Source organism: Peromyscus californicus, unplaced genomic scaffold (assembly GCF_007827085.1).
Source record: "Peromyscus californicus insignis strain IS unplaced genomic scaffold, ASM782708v3 Scaffold_10__1_contigs__length_136768540, whole genome shotgun sequence".
Taxonomy (NCBI): Eukaryota; Metazoa; Chordata; class Mammalia; order Rodentia; family Cricetidae; genus Peromyscus; species Peromyscus californicus.
In genome coordinates, this window is record NW_026294391.1 from 77,149,605 (window position 1) to 77,167,694 (window position 18,090).

Here is an 18,090-nt window from a genome sequence, read left to right on the forward strand (position 1 = left end):
TTGGGGGATGTCACAAGGGCAGAGGGCAGAGGGGCATAGACTGGAAAATGAGTGGGATCGGTATACATAATGTGAAATCCACAATAATCAATAAAAAGTTTTTTTAAGCTGAATAAATATTCTATTGTATCAGTTTATCATGTTTTTCATTATTGATTTATCAATTTATACATATCTAGTCTGTTTCCATTTCTTGGCTGTTGTGAATACCAGCCAATATGATGGCTCATCCTTTCAACTTGACTAAATCCGGATTTAACTAAAAGCCAAGCTGCTGGGCACTCCTCTGAGTGATTTTCTTTCCCTTTTGTAAATAATTTTTGTGAAAATAAAATATAATCACATCATTTCCCCCAACATTTTCTTCCCTCCAACCCCTCCCATGTCCCCACACATGCAGTCTCTCAATTTATGCCATCTTTTTCTTTATTGTTGCATATATATATATAATATATATAACACATAAATTTATAAATATAACCTGCTCAATCCATGTAATGTGGCTTGTATGTCTATGACTATAGGGCTGATCATTTTAGTATTGGATAACTAAGTCAGGGGCCTTCCCCCTGATTATTTTTCCAAATTCCAGCATTCTTTAGTTACCTGTAATTCTTTTTCATTTTCATTTTTTTAAGTTCTTCTAGCACACATCTCAACCACATTTTCCCTTCCCTCCACTCTACCAGTCCCTTCCCCCTCCTTCCCTCTCCTACAGATCCACTCCTCCTATGTTTCCCATTAGAAAAGAAAAGGCCTCTCTGGGATATCAACTGAACATGGCATAATAAGTTACAGTAAGACTAGGCACAAATCTTCATATCAGGGCTGGGTGAGGCAACCCAGTGGGAGAAAAAAGTTCCTAAGAGCAGGCAAAAGAGACACAGACACCTCCACTTGCACCGTTAGGAGTTCCACAAAAACACCAAACTAACAACCATAACATATTTGCAGAGAATCTAGCGCAGACCTATGCAGGATCTGTGATTGCCACTTTAGTCTCTGTGAATTATGCTGGTCTTGTAAAATGGCAGCTGTATATTCTCCTATAAGATCTATGTTGAGATATGTTTCCTCTAGTCATACATTCTTAGGATCTTTATCATAAAGAAATGTTCAATTTTATCAAGATATTTTTCTCCATATAGTGATATAATCATGCCAAACTTTGTCTTTAAATCCATATATATGGTTTATTTCATTTATTGACTTGCACATGTTGAACCTCTGCATCTCAGGGATAAAGGCAACCTTAGTCATTTAGGTTAATTATTTTGATGTATATCTATATTTAGTTCACATTAATGACTTATAATGTATGTTAATTAGGGATATTGACTTGTAGTTTTCTTTTTTGTTGTGTACTTACATAGTTTTCATTTTAAAGTACTATTGACTTCTACTACTGACTTCATAGAAGGAGTATGTTAGTGTTCCTTCTATTTATATTTTTTAATGTAATTTAAGGATTGGGTGTAAATCTTCTTTGAAAGTCTGGTAGAATTCTTCTATGGGTCTGTTCAGGCCTGGATTTCTTTTACTCTAATGACCTTTCTCTCTCTCTCTCTCTCTCTCTCTCTCTCTCTCTCTCTCTCTCTCTCTCTCTCTCTCTCTCTCTCTGGCCAATAATGTTTTATTTATCAATTCATTTATTTTTAACATAATTTCTTTACTGATTCTTTGTGAATTTCACATCATGCACCCCAATTCCACTCACCTTCCAGTTCCCACCTATCCTTCCATCACCCCTGCAGCAACCCCCCAAAAAATTTAAAACAAAATAAAACAAGAAAAGAAGAACAAAACAAATAAAACCTCTTTGCTTCTCCATCTTTCTTGCCTCTCCCACACCTCTTCATTTGTCCTGGTGTCATTGGGATTGATGTGTCACATAGTATACCCTTTTGTCCAATCAGCCTTTGTTTATTGCAATGAGTCATTAGTCTCCTTCAAGGCTTCTAGTTTCTGGTACACCATCATCATGGGATCCTCACTGAAACTCCTCTTGGATATCCCACAGCTGCCATGGAGATCCTGTTGGTATCTTTCCACAGAACCAGTCCCTTCAGGAGCTCCAACAGTTCCTAGATGGGGTAGATATTAGGGTGGACCAACCTAAGGTATGGCTGTGTGCCTGGGTGGTAGCTGAGCTTGTCAATCTGGACCACTGGGGCTGCCTGCCTTAGGTAAGGGGGTGAAGCCAGCTCTTGTATACCATGCCATTAGGGTCAGTTCACACTTACCTGTGGGGAGGGGTGAGGTCATCTCTCTGGAGTACAGGGGCAAGATCCCCACAGAGAGTCAGGAATAGCTCTCTTGCTGAACTATTCAGTGAGGGGGCAGAGCTTAACTTTCCTGGGGTCAGTGAAGGCAGGGCTGGCTCAGTATGACCGTCTAACTTCATAATGTAAGTTTCATATGGCCCCCTGAGGTGACACAGGACAGACATCAACACAGACCCTAGCTGCAACTGGACCACGGACCCAGACAAGGCCCTCAGCAGCAGCTAGGATAATGGCCTTTTATAGTTTCAATCTCCTCCTTCATTATATGTCTGTTTAATGTTGTTGATATTAATTTTTTACTTAATTTTGGTGGTTTGGGTAATAATAGAAATTCACCCATTTACTTTAGACTTTCCAATCTGATGAAGTACAGATTTTAAAAGTATTCCCTTATAATATTCTGAATTTCTTTGATTTCTGTTATAATTTTTCCCTGTTCATTTCTTATTATATTAATTAGGGTCATCACTTTCTTTTGGTTAGTTGTATCAAGGAACTGTCAATTTTATTTATCTTCACCAAGACCCAGCTCTTAGATCCATTAACTCTTTGTATTGTTTTAACTGTTTAATTGTTTAACTGTTAATTACTTTTCTCATTTTCATTATTTCTTGAACCTTACTGTGCTGGCTAATTAACTTGACACAAGCTATAGTTATCTTAGAGGAAGGATGCTCCATTGATAAAATACCTGCAGAAAATCAGGCTGTAAACAGACAAGCCTTTGGGGCATTTTCTTAATCATATTGGGCAGGCCTAATCTATTGTAGGTGGGGTCAGCACTGAGATGGTTGTCCTGGTTTCTATAAGAAAGCAGGATGAACAAGCCAAGGAGAGCAAGCCAGTAAGCAGCATTCTTTCATGACCTCTGCATCAGGTCCTTCCTTGCTTGAGTTCCTATCCTGACTCTTTCAATGATGAACAGAGATATATAACTGTAATACAAATAAACCCTTTCATCCTCAAGTTGCTTTGATCATGGTATTTCTTCACAGCAATGGTAACCCTAAATAATATACCTACTCTGTTTGTATTTGGGTTGTTCTTGCTTTCCTACATTTTGACTTGTCTCATTAAGTCATTTTATCTCTTTCTGATTTCTTTAATAGTGTCACTGAAAGCTATAAATTTCCCATTAAGACTATTTACTATTGTGGTGGTTTGAATGAAAATGGCCCCCATAGGCTAATTAGGAGTGGCAGGCACTACTGGGAAGTGAGGCCTTGTTGGAGCAGGTATGGACTTGTTGGAGGAAGTGTGTCACTGAGAGTGGGCTTTGTTTGGAGTTTCAGATGCTTAAGGTAGGGCTAGTGTCACACTTTCTTCCTGTTGCCTGCCAATCCAGATGCAGAACTCTCAGGTACCTCCCCAGCAACATGTCTGTCTACTTGTCATCATGCTTCCCACCATGACAATAATGGACTAAACCTCTGAATTGTAGGTTATCTCCAATTAGATGTTTTCCTTATAAGAATTGTCATGGTCATGGTGTCTCATCATAGTAATAAAAACCATAACTAAAATGAATATATCACAGAGGTTTTATTATATTGTTTTTACTTTAATTCCAGGAATTTTTATTTCTTTCTTGAATACTTCTTTGACCCATTCATCATTTAGCAAAATAATGATTCTCTATGAGTTTGTGTACTTGATACAGATTTGCTTGCTGTTAAATTTAAATTTTATTGCATTATGGTCAAATAGGATACACAGAGTTATTTAAGTTTTTATGATGTGGTAGAGATTTAGTTTGTCTCTCAAGATGTGGTCTATTTTGTGAAACTTCAATGAGCTGCTGAATAGAAAGTATATTCTTGGTGTTTGAGTTGAATAGTCTTTGTATATTTGCAAGTTTATGATGTATTATGCCATTTAAATATGATTTTTCTCTGTTTAATATGTTCAGATGACTTGTCTATTGTAGAAAGTAGTGTACTAAAATCACCTACTCTTAATGAGTTAATGTTAATCTGTATCTTTAATTTCAGTAGTGTACTTTTTATGAAATTTAATGCACCAGAGTTTTGTGGGTATATATTTAGGAGAGTAGCATCTTCTTGGTTAATTGTTCCTCTTGATTAGAATGAAGTATACTTCCTCATCAGAATGCCATGCCTGCTTGCTTCCTGGTCCCATATGATTGGAATAATTTTGTCCATCTTTTCCTTCTAAGATAGTGCTTATCTTTAAAGCTAAGAAGTGTTTCTTGCAAACAACAGATAGATGGATTTTGTTGCTTTTACTGTCACCTAGTCTGTGCCTTTTTGATTAGAGAATTGAGGCCATTAGTATTTAAAATTATTATTGAAAGATGTGTGTTGATTATTGCCACTGTGTTGGTGAGTTTGGATGTTATTATTTGTGCCTTAGTGTCACTTTTTTGTTTCAGTAATTACAACTTCCTTTGATTTCCTTCTAGACTCTCTTGGCTGTGGTTATTCCCTCTTCAGACAGAAATATTGCATTCTGTTTTTTTGTTTGTTTGTTTGTTTTTGTTTTGTTTTGGTCTGTTGCATATAACTTCTAAACTGTTTTGCCATGGGAAGTTTATATTTATTACTAGACTATGAGAGATAGTTTTGCTGGTTACATTAGTCTAGGTTGGCAGTCATAGTCTTTTAGGTTTTGGAGTATATTGCTCCAGGCTCTTCTTGTGTTCAAAATTTCAGTTGTGAAACCAACTGTGACTGTGATGTGCTTTGCTTTATATGTCTCTTATATGTTTTCTCTTGCATCTTTTAATATTCTTTGTTCTGTAAACTTAGTGTTACAGTATTTTCTTTTCTGATCTTGTCTATTTAGTATTCTGTGTGCTTCTTGAATCAGTATAGATACATATAACTTTAGTTTGAATAAATCTTATTCTACGATCTTATTGAAGAACTGATCTTTGCCACTGATCTGGGATTCTTTGCACTCATATATTCCTTTTATTCAAGGTTTTTTTTTTTTTTTTTTTTTTTTTTTTGGTTTTTCGAGACAGGGTTTCTCTGTGTAGCTTTGCGCCTTTCCTGGAACTCGCTTTGGAGACCAGGCTGGCCTTGAACTCACAGAGATCCGCCTGGCTCTGCCTCCCGAGTGCTGGGATTAAAGGCATGCGCCACCACTGCCCGGCTTATTCAAGGTTTTATCTTTTCATGGCACCACATATTTTCTGTGCCTTCCACGTGCTTTCATTTTTGTGTACTTTCCATGTATTTTATATTCTTTACTTTTTTGTTCTATATCCTTTATTTTATCTTCAAGTCTGGATATTATATCTTATACTTTATTCAATTTTGCTTTAATTAGAATTTTCCTGTAAATTTTCTAGTTATATTATTGGGTTTTCAATTTTATCTTCTTTATATCTTGTGTTCTCTTCAATGTTTCTATCTCTTTATTGAATTCAATTTTCAATCCTCAGTTGTCTTCACCATTTCCATCAGCCTCATGTTTGTGGTTTTTTTATGTCTCACTCAGTCATTTATCCTCTTTAATCTCCTTAAGCTGTTTCTTCTGTCTTTAAATTTCTTGAATTCTGTGGTAGAAGTTTATTATTATTGTCATAAATTCTATTTCTTTGTATTCATCTAGGTAATTCTCATTGGAGAACATTTCTACAAGACTGGAGTAGTATTTTTGTTTTAGTTTTTGTTTTTTTGAATGCGAATACTGCCTTGACGTTTTATATTGCTTGTATTTTTATTATGAGATCTGGGCATGTGAACTAATTTTGATGGTTCTTCATCTTAAATGGATACTAAAAACTGGGGCATAGCACAGGATGTATGGTTCATGTTTGCCTGAATGTTAGGCTTAGGGAATGTCAGAGGACATCAGGGCCAGAATTGGCTTGCAGGCCCAAGCATAGAGTTTGGGAGTAACTCTGGGGATTGGGAATGGTTATGAGGAGGAGAATGAGGCAAAATTTAAGAATAGATTCTAAAACAAAAAAAATAGAAGAATAGACTTAAGAACAATAGCCGCAGCTTCCCTTACCCCTGTCTACGTCTCCTGTGGATCCCATAGACAATCCCCTTTTGGCCTCCTTTCCCAACTTGTTACCATAAACCAGCCCTCAATTCAGGGAGACACCCTTGTTCAACCACATGCCACACCTGTCCAAAGACCAGATAGTCTTTCCACAGATCTTCTCTGCTCTCCCTATTCCCTCAGACACAATCCCCCAGATGGCTCACTAATGCTGCAACAGAAAACCAGCTGCAGCTTCCCTTCTTCCACCCACTGCTCATATCTCCTGTGGATATCATAGATCTCTTCCCATGACTCATTGTTGCACCTCACCCACCAACACCAGCAGAGATTCCTTGTTAATACACTACTTACCAAAGTTAAATCAAGATCAGATAAACAATTTAAATAGACCCATAACTCCTAGTGAAATAGAAGTACTTATTAAAAGTCTCACAAACAAAAGAAGTCCAGGACCAGCAATAAGTTTTCAGCAATTAGATGAAGTATTCCATTCTCTATTTATCTATTCATTATAGTGCTTGAACTTTTAACTATAGCAATAAGAAAACTGAAGGAGATCAATGGGATAAAATTGGAAATGAATAATTCATAGTATCATTATTTGCAGATGATATGATAGTATAAATGAGTGACCCAAAATTTCTACCAGAGAACACCTACAATTGATAAACTATTTCAGGGAAGTGACTGGATACAATATTAACTCAACCAAATAAGTAGCCCTCCTATATATAAAGTACAAATGGACTGAGAAAGAAATCAGGGAAACAACACCTTTCAAAATAACCTCAAATTACGTAAAATATCTTGGGATAACTCTACTCAAGCAAGTGAGATACTTGCATGATAAAAACTTCAAATATACTTTAAAAGAAATCAAAGAAGATATCAGGAGGATGGGTACCATTAATAGAGTAGAATTTGGCTATCCCATGGAAAGCAACCTACAGATTCAATGCAATCCCCATCAAAATTCTTCATATACCTTGAAAGGTAATTCTCAACTTTAGATGGAAAAACAAGAAACACAGGATAGCTAAAACAATACTGAACACTAAAAGAACTGCTAGAGATAATTCCTGATTTCAAATTGCATTACAGAACTATAGTAATAAAGACCATATTATATTTGCATAAAAACAGACACATTGTTCAATGGAATTGAAAACCCAGACATAAATTTACATACCTATGGACCCCTGATTTTTGATAAAGATGCCAGAAATACAAAATGGGAATAAACAAGCAATACCCAACGTCTTCAACAAACATTGCTAGTCGAACCAGATGTGTGCATGAAGATGAATGCAAATAGATCCATAATTGTCACACTTCCCAAAACTAACCCCAGGTGGATCAAAGACCTCAACATAAAACCTGATACACTGAATCTGATAGAACAGAAAGTAGGGAACAGCTTTGAACTCATTGGCACAGGAGACAACTCTCTGAACAGGACACTGATGGTGCAAGTACTAAAATCAACAATTAATAAATGGGGCCTCATGAAACTGAAAAGCTTCTGTAAGGCAAAGGACACGGACAAATTAGACAAAGAGACAGTCTACATAATGAGCAATATTTTTTTTACCAAATTCACATTCTATAGAGGACTAATATCCAAGATATATTAAAATAACTCAAGAAACTAGATATTAGTTACCAAAAAATCCAATTTAAAAAAGGGGTACAGATCTAAACAAAGAATACTCAATAGAAGAATATTAAATGGGTAAGAAATGTTCAACATCCTTATCCATCAGGGAAATACAAATTAAAATGCATTTGATATTCCATCTTATACTTGGCAGAGTGTCTAAAGTCAATAACACAAGTGAAAGCTCATTCTGGGGAGGATATGGAGCAAAGGGAACTCTCCTCCAAATCTTGTGGGAGTGCAAAGGTCTACAGCCACTATTCATATCAATATGGCAGTTTCTTACTAAATTAAGAATTGATCTACCTCAAGACCCAGCTATACCACTCTTGGGACTCAAGGGACCCTCCATTCTACCACAAGGACATTTGCTCAGCCATGTTCATTGAGGCTTTATTGATAATATCCAGAAACTAGAAACAACCTAGATGTCCCTCAACAGAAGAATGGATAAAGAAAGTATGGTACATTTATACAATGGAGTATTACTCAAATATTTAAAACAAATGACATCAGGAAATTCGTAGGGAAGTGGATGGAACTAGAAAAAAATTCATCCTGAGTCAGGTGACCAAAACACAGAAAGACAAATATGGTATATATTCATTTATAAGTAGATATTAACCATTAAGTAAATGATAACCAAGGTACAATCTTCAGATCCAGAGATGTTAGGTAAAAAAGAGTGGTCTAGGGGTTATGCATGGATCTCCCTGGAAAGGGGAAATAGAATATGTTTTTGTAGCTAGAGTTTTCCTGCCTGGCCCACAGTCAGGACAAATCTCTCTCACTTGCCAGTCCCACAGCCACTCAGACCCAACCAAGCAAACACAGAGACTTATATTGCTTACAAACTGTATGGCCATGGCAGGCTTCTTGCTAACTGTTCTTACAGCTTAAATTAATCCATTTCCATTAATCTATACCTTGCCACATGGCTCATGGCTTACCGGCATCTTCACAGGCTGTTTCTCATCATGGCGGCTGGCAGTGTCTCTCCAACTTAGCCTTCCACTTCCCCGCTTTACTCTCCTCCTTGTCCCGCCTACACTTCCTGCCTAGCCAATGGCCAATCAGTGTTTTATTTATTGACTAATTAGCAACACATTTGCCATACAGAACATCCCACAGCATATTTTAAAGGTGGACTAGGGGTAGCTTGGCATCAGAGCAGGAGGGAGTACGTGGTAGTAGTGAGATGGGATAGGAGGAGAGAGTATGGAGAAACAAGGTTAGAATTGAGGGGCATTTGGAAGGCAATATGGAAACCTGGTGCAGTAGAAACTTCCTGATATCTATGAGGGTGATCCTAATCATGATTCCTAGTAATGGGGAATTTGAAGTCTCAACTGGCCATCTCTTATAGCCAGGCAAGTTTACCGGTAGCAGGCCTGGGTTTCATCCAGTTGAGCTGTTGGCCAAGGGGGTCCAGTTGAGATTTCCAAACAACCCAAGCTGATGGCTGTTTTGTAATATTGATTTAACTATGTAAAGGTGTGTTACATTTGTTTATGCTGCATTTGTTTAGTTATGTAAAGGTGTGTTGCTTTTGTCTATGCTGCATTTGTTTTATTATGTAAAGATATATTGTCATTTTACCTTGCTTGCCTAAGGAACCTGATTGATCTAAGAAAAAAGCCGAACAGCCCATAGCTAGGCAGTAGAGCATTAGGTGGGGCTGGTGGGCAGAGAGAATAAGTAGGAGGAATATAGGCTCCAGAGAAGAGAACAAGGGAGAAAGAGGCAGACACCCAAGGTCAGCCAACCAGGCAGCCACCAGCAAACCAGACATGGAGTAGGACATACAGAATGAAAGAAAGATAAAAAGCCCAAGGCAAGTAGATGAAGATAAACAGGTTAATTTAAGTTTTAAGTGTTAGTAGGACAAGAATAAGCTAAGGCTGAGCATTAATAATTAATATTAAGTCTCCATGTCATGGTTTGGGAGCTGGTTGGTGGACCAAATAAAGCCTGCTACAGATGGTAAGACAGATAGTTTCTCTCCAAAAACTGACAATGGGGACCCATTGTGGAGGACATCTGTACAATTCATTGAACATGGAGAGGTCATTCTGGTACATGTGTGGAGATTTACCCAAAGGCAGGCAAGGTATAAATCTCAGCAGCTACTGAGAGGAAGAGAATGTGGAAGGAAACAAGAGATGGTATTGGAGTTAAAATGGTATGGAGGTTAGACATGGCAACCAAGGCAGGGATGGAGATTTAAATAAAAGGTAAGGAAGCCCAAAGCATCAAGAAAAGTATACTTAAATTCAGACCAGCATTTCAATGAAATAAACAGGAAAAAATGGGGGGATGTCCTTTTCTGAATCAGGACACAAAGGATGAGCAGATCCTTCCAAACATCAGAATAGATTGTAGGGATTGTGCTAAGGGGTGAGAATTTTGAGAAAGAAAACTGTGGTATCTCATTAAAGAAGTAATTATTTCAACTATCTCTTTATAACACCTTAAGGTGATAAAGGTGAGGGATTGTCCATTGTGCATGTCATAGACTCACCCAACTAGGTTAACTCTCAAGGGCAGATATAATAACATATGTTGACATAGAGTTATATTCCATTTTTACTATAAATTTCTATCCTCTGAAGAAGTAATCATAAAGATATTCAGGAGATGTACAAAAATTGGGGAATAGCTATAATCCATTTACTATGAAAATCTATAGATCCAAGTACAATGTTGTTTGCCAAAAGATATAAATGTCTAGACTTGAGTTGTCGTCCTGTGTGGCAATATAGTATGATGCAATTATCTCTTCAGTGCTGAGAGACTGGAACATTTTCTCACCATCACAGGCAGAGATAATAATATACTTTGAGGCCATTTAATACCTCAGACTGATATTCTAATCAATCTTCAGCCTCTTTGTTTAACCTACATTGAAGGTAATATTATATGAGTCAAACATACTTGCCTTGGATTCCCAGGTAATCATCTTTTACAATATAAGCTATTGTGTAGTTTTAATCTTAACATGTGTACTTTTCATGCCCTGGCCCACAGATTAATGTCTGTGTGTGTGTGTGTGTGTGTGTGTGTGTGTGTGTGTGTGTGTGTGTGTACATGATATGGTAGTCATCTCTTGAAAGCAACAAATAGGTTAAGAAGAAACCTTGTAAAGCAAATATATTTGCATACATTTTGAAAGTAACATATGGATGCTACTTGATAGTAATTGTTACATGGGTCAGTTGATGTCAGTAAAGTTTTACCACCATTAAAAATTACTCTAAAGATTTCTATAAATTAACCCATTTATTCCCTAAATGATGCTTTCTGTGCTGTGAAGAAATATGGAACCAAAAGCCCTTTGTTGGGAGCAAACACAGTGACAGTCACAGGGGAATGTAATTTCACAAGACAGCATTCAGGAAGATACAGATTCAGACTCAAACAATAGCTAAAAGACAAGAGAAGACACGGGGAGAAACAATAAAGATACCAAATCTGGGATTGCTATTTGTAAAATTGCTTCAAGAAAAGGAGACTTTATTTCTTTTCCTTAATGTGACACTGACGTGTTTTGGCTATAAATGCATTCAAGCTGGCACATTTTGTGCCCCATATGAGGGACATTTAATGCCTTAGTAAATCCTTTTTGAGCACCTAATGTGAGGGGAGGATAGCCAAAATTTTTAGGAGTACCTACCCTAAGATCTCTAATTGGGCATGAAATTTGGACATTGCATTTACCAAATGTGACAGGAGTCTAGTAATTTCCCCAATGCTCCTAACTTGCCTGCCTACAGTGTTAGAGAAATCCCAGGGGAAAAGGAAATTTAAGTCCCAGGTTAACAGAACTAATAGGTTGGTGTTGGGGACAGGGATCCTATGTCCTGAAAGCTTCCTCCCAATGCCAGCTCTTTTATTTCCTCATTATTTTTTTATTTCTCATTATTTATCAAATATAGTTTGAGCCTAATTCAACTTCCATTACAAGGGAAAATTACAACTTTCCTTGTAACAATTGATTTCACTATGAAGAACTTCTCTGATAAATCCCATGAACTCTATTTAAATAAATTAGAACTAAGACATCTTTGAAATGAGTTTGTAAACTTTCATGTGCAATTCCTTTGAGGATTCCTTGTCCCAACCCCTCTATTCATCAGACAAATTCAGCAGCCTGGCCACCTGCTGCTAAGGCAGTAAGCAGTCCTCCTTTGGTTCCTCCCCCAAGCCTGACTGACAGTTCCATCCATAGCTAAAACTTTGCCTTCGGCCTTAAAACATCTTGGATTTGCAACAACTTTAGAAACAAAGGGTGTGCACGATGTTTCTCTGATGATACATGTTTGAGAGCTTCTAAAATTTAATTATCAGACTGTACTTAGCTTACCTACTAGCCCTCAAATGGTTAATAAACAAACCAGTGGAGCCTCCCAAAAAGCTCGCAGACTCTGGCAGAAAGGCGTAAAGTTAAATAAATAAGTGAAAATAAATTAAAGGTCAGAAATCTACTTGGAAGAAGAGGTAGAAAGATTGTAACAGCCAGAGGTGATGAATGACTCCAAGAAAACGGCTTCTTTCAGACAAAACAGGGCTAATACATATATGAACTCATAGAGAACTTGACAGCGCACACAGAACCAACACAAGTTCAAACCAAACAAATTCCCAGTACTGATAAGAGGGGGTGGGCACAAAGTTCCACTCCTAATCCTGCACCTTTTGAAACTGATACCTGCTTGGAAAGGGAAAATCAGTTTCCTCTAATGGAGTGGCACTGGATATATTAATTACACTCCAAGTCAGGTCCCATGTACAGAAGTAGTTGGTCAATACAAAATTGATGCCATGTTTTTGGTGTGCTTTTTGAATAAAAACTTCTGAAAAGGAGCCACATCTCACTGTGAACAAAAACTCCTGAAAGAAATCTGTGTCTGAAGAGAATGATTGGCTTATCAGGATTTCAGTACTGTGGTGAGATTTGGATGTTGTGTGTGGTCCATAGGCTAATTACCTTATTGAGGCTAAGTTCTGGACCTCTAGAAGAGTCATTCCTTGCTTCACTCTGTGTCAAAAATAACATCTTGTGACAATAGATAAAAAAATAAGCAGAGAAAGAAAAAACAACTAGCTTCTATCAATCCAAAAGCTAAGAATTCCATCAGATAGCATCTTGAGACTATAGAAAAGTTTCTGGCATCTCTTTGTACCTGACTCTCTGATGTACTCACCAATGTATTTTAAACTTGCCTTGACTCTTGACTTTTTCTGTTCTACAAAACTGTAGCTATAGTTTTTCTGGTCCTGCCTGGCCCACAGTCAGGACAAATCTCTCTCACCCACCAGTCCTGCAGCTGTTCAGACCCAACCAAGTAAACACACAGAGACTTATATTACTTATAAACTGTAAGGCCGTGGAAGGCTTCTTGCTAGCTGTTCTTATATCTTAAATTAACCCATTTCTATTAGTTTATAAGTTGTCACCTGGCTCGTGGCTTACCAATACCTAACATCTCGCTTGTCATGGCGGCGGCTGGCAGCATCTCTCAGACTCAGTCTTCCACTTCCCAGAATTCTTCTCTGTTTGTCCCGCCTATATTTCCTTCCTGGCTACTGGCCAATCAGCATTTTATTTATACAGAGAGATATCCACAGCACTTCCCCTTTTCTTTTTTTCAAAAAGGAAGCTTTTAACTTTCACATAGTAAAATTACATATAACAAAACAATTATCAAGCAAGAATTACAATTACAATATGTAGTCTATTTATGATATCTCTTCTATTTGTATTTGGTACAATTAAAGGAGATATCCTATCTAACCTATATTTGTGAGTCTAAGGTTTCATATCTAACTTATCTTTTATCATAACTAAGGAAAATTATAACTATCTAGTCTTCAACTACATCAAAGACCTCAGAAGGATATAATATTACCTGAGAAATGGGAGAAGGATGCAAGCAACTTTTGGGAGTCTTGCAAGAGTAGACAGAGACAGCTGACAGCCTAGACAGTCACCTAATGTTTTTTCTGTAAATTTGGGGCATCTGTCTTCAGCCCACAGGCCTAGAGTCTCTCAGTCACTTTTCTCTGTGTCCTGTAGAATGTCTGGCAGTTTGCTCTGTGAAGTAGGAACCTGAAAGACCATTTTGCCAAGCAAAGTTCAGTGGTCACCTTCCTATGGGTTCTGCATTAACAAGGACTATGGGGGTCCAGCTCCTCAATAGTCCCCTCCCAGGGTCTGGGAAGAATCTACAACCAGCTGATAATTAATCTTTGATAAGAAGAAATGAATCTATGTACACGAAATTCCTTAGTCCCTACACTCTATTATTCTGTCAGTTCTCTCTCTACAAGCTTATACTCTGCTCTCATTTTAAGCTCCTTTCTTGCCCAATTTCTCTATACATTTATCTGTTGTCCCCTCTAGGTTCTATCTAAATTCCTTCATCTTAGTTCTGCCCCTTCTAGGTTCTCATCCATCTAGTTCTTTCCCACATCAGCTCCTCTCCCATCTCCTTCTCTCTCATCTTGTTCTTCCTTAGCTTGTTCTTCCTCATCTGGCTCTTCCTCATCTTCCCTCTCATTCCTCTAGTACTTTCTTCTAGCCCTTCAATCTAATTCTTTCCCATCTCAGTTTGTTCCTCTCAAGTTCTTACCCATCTAGTTCTTCCATTCTCTTTTCTCCTCTCCGTCCTCTAGTGCCCTGGAAGTCCTGGTATATATACACTTACAAGCAGTATTCCCTTTGCAGTGTAAAGCCAGGCTTCCAGGGTCAAATGGAGGGGTGATAAGAATCACATAGAGAGGCAATAACCATTAATTATCATTTGCAACCCCAAAGGGAAGTGACCAATGGGGAAATGAATTAACTAAAGGCTAAATTCAGGTAATATCTAAAAAGAGGGATCTTATGTGCTCCACTATAGTCTTAAACATGATTAGTAGAAAATGCTAAGAATCTATAAGTTGCAAGGTCAATGGGAGAAAATAAAACTGTCTTCTTTTTTCCTGTGGCTCCTATATGTCCAAGCTATCTGCCATTTTTCTGCAGGGTCAGGAAAAGTGTGCTCAGTCGCTAGGCAACCTGTGTACAGCTAGGTGCCTCTGGTGATAGTTAAGGGAAGATCTGGAACTAGAGGTAAGATTTGGGAAAGGAGGAAGTTAAGCTTAATTGGCACATCTGCCAGGCCTTCTCAAACAGGTAGTCTGGATGCTTAAGTCTGTTCTTAGAGAGTACAGAGGTATCTCTGATAAGGTACTTTCCTCCATCTGGGGATGGACCTGGCCAGATGCTGCCAATGATAATAATTACAGGGAGGCTTGAACTGGGGTTCTGGCTGAGCATAGGTTTCAACACAGAAAGTTATCTAAATATTCCTAGAAGTGGTTAGGTAAGGAGTTAGAGGTCTATAAAGTTAGTAAGGCTGTAAGAAAGGAGGGTCCGAGCTAAATTGTGTAAAGTTATTATTTAACATCCACCTGACCTAGGCAGTGTCTCCTTGTGGAATTTATCTTAAATCAGGAGACTTGCTTGTGGGCTGTTATTACTGCTAGTCCTTGAAAGTGGCCAAGGGAGATATCTGATTCCAGAGAAAGCCTTTCCTGAGGCTGTTCTTCAAATACCTGGAATACGTATTGCTGTGGATATCACTCTGTATAAATTAACACTGATTGGCCAGTGGCCAGGCAGGAAGTATAGGCGGGACTAACAGAGAGGAGAAAAGAGGAAACAGAAGATAGGAGGGACCGCCTGGAGCCGCCACCAGGACAAGGAAGATGTAAAGTGTCGGTAAGCCATGAGCCACATGGCAAAGTAAAGATTAATAGAAATAGGCTAAATATAAGAGTAAGAGCTAGACAATGATAAGCCTGAGCTAATGGCCAAGCAGTTTAAATAATGTAAGAGTCTATGTGTTTATTTTATAAGTGGACTCCAGGACTGGCAGGACTTAGAGGGAGCTGGAGAAAAATTTTCCAGCTACAACGTATGTCCAGAGAGTGATCAGTCCACACTGTTAACCTTTCTTATGGAAAAATAAACTGGGGAAACTATGAAGGCACACACAACTTTCGTAACAGAAGACAGCTGATACATAACAAGCCAAGTAACACCAAAAACTCCTTGGAATTTGGCTTCCTCTGGAGAAAATCCTTGATCCCTCCAGGTAGTGACTTTGCCATAACCAGCTGAATTCTTATGATATATTCCTGTGGCCTGCAGCACTGCATATCCAGTCGATACATTTTTTTTTTCAAACAGTCCAGGCAAGAACAGATTCTTGCCCAAATGGCTATTTTTGCCAAGGTGAAGATAAACTCCATATTGAGTGTCTTCAATTCCCATTTTCCTCTCTGAAGTAAATCCGGTGCTACCAGGAGCAGACATGTCTCATTCTCCAGAAAGTCTAAATTTTTAAAACATTTTAAATGTCATATTCTGTAGGTCTTTGAAGTTTTTTTAGATTACCTATCTATCTAAAATATATCTATGTATACCTAGAAAACTTAACTAACATGTTACAAGTTTAACAATAATAGAAGGCTATTAATTTGTATTTCTTAATTATCCATTACAATATAAATAAGTTACATAAACATAATACCTCAAACAAGAGTAGAAATATATATACAGTATAACAAAATTAAGTTTAAACTTGTATCAATAAAATAAAATCTATAGCAATTTAAAACAATTGCTAAACAAATTGCTCTTTAAAAGTAGGTTCAATAATCTACCCTTTCATCCTATTTTATCTATATTACATTTAAATAATGTTAGAGTCTGTGTGTTTATTTTATAAGTGGGCTCCGGCACTGGCAGGACTTAGAGGGAGCTGGAGAAAAATTCTCCAGCCACAACGTATGTCCAGAGAGTGATCAGTCCACACTATTAGCCCTTAAAGTCAAGTTACCTTTAAAATATACATATTGGCTTAATTTAGCAGCCTTTACAATCAAATGTCTTTCTGCACTTAAGAATATCAAAGACAACATAATCCAGGTTCTCTGTGTGATGTCCATCTTTATGTGGCTTATTTTTTATACTATCTTTACTGTCTCTTTAAAGATTTTATTTATAAAAACTATGTATTTCTTTATATAACTGTACATATCACTTTTTTGTCTCTTTCAAGCCTATGTATATTTTACACACATTGTAAACTATTCCATCTGAATCTGTCTTATTGTGAACCTATTGCTTGAAACTGCAGCATTCTAAAACTGAAATGGCACTGTGACTGCTGGCTCCGCCCACCTCAGCTTCCCAAAATGGCAGTGGTACATTTACCGCCAGCTCTGGGAGCTATCAACTCTTAGAAACAGTGGGTCTATGCTTCTATCAAAGCAGCATGTAGCCCAGAAACCTCTTAAAAATCTAGCAAAAACTATATCCAACACACAGCATAGTGCACAGCTTGGAGACACCTCTGTAACATAGCTTAGGTCAAGCCTGCACACAACAAATCTGCCATAGAGTAGCTCAAACCCACATATTGCAGCATCTAGCCCTCTGTATGAGACATGAAACAGAAACCTAGTTTTGGATCCATTTAGAATTGCTTATTAAATATTTTCAGGTTTAAGGTGGAAACTCAAGCCATTGGGCGCCATTTGTAAGTGGAGTTTCCTGGTCCTGCCTGGCCCACAGTCAGGACAAATCTCTCTCACCCACCAGTCCTACAGCTGCTCAGACCCAACCAAGTAAACACACAGAGACTTATATTACTTATAAACTGTATGACCATGGCAGGCTTCTTGCTAGCTGTTCTTATAGCTTAAATTAACCCATTTTTATTAGTCTATGAGTTGCCATGTAGCTCGTAGTTTACTGGTACCTTATATCTTGCTTGTCATGGCAGCAGCTCGCAGCGTCTCTCTGACTCAGCCTTCCACTTCCCAGAGTTCTTCTCTGTTTGTCCCACCTATACTTCTTGCTTGGCTACTGGCCAATCATCATTTTATTTATACAGAGCAATATCCACAACATAAAACTATAAAAAACGGCTTCTATGTTGGAACATGGAATTTTGGGTCACCTAAATATGTGTTCCTGAGCCATGCTCACTCAAAATGACACCAAAATAAACTATCTCTTATTCCCTTTTTTGGTCTTACTGGGTTTGTTTGTTTTGATTTTTGTTTTTACTTCATGAGAGAGAAAATAAAAAGTTAGCGGGGGAGAGCAATGGG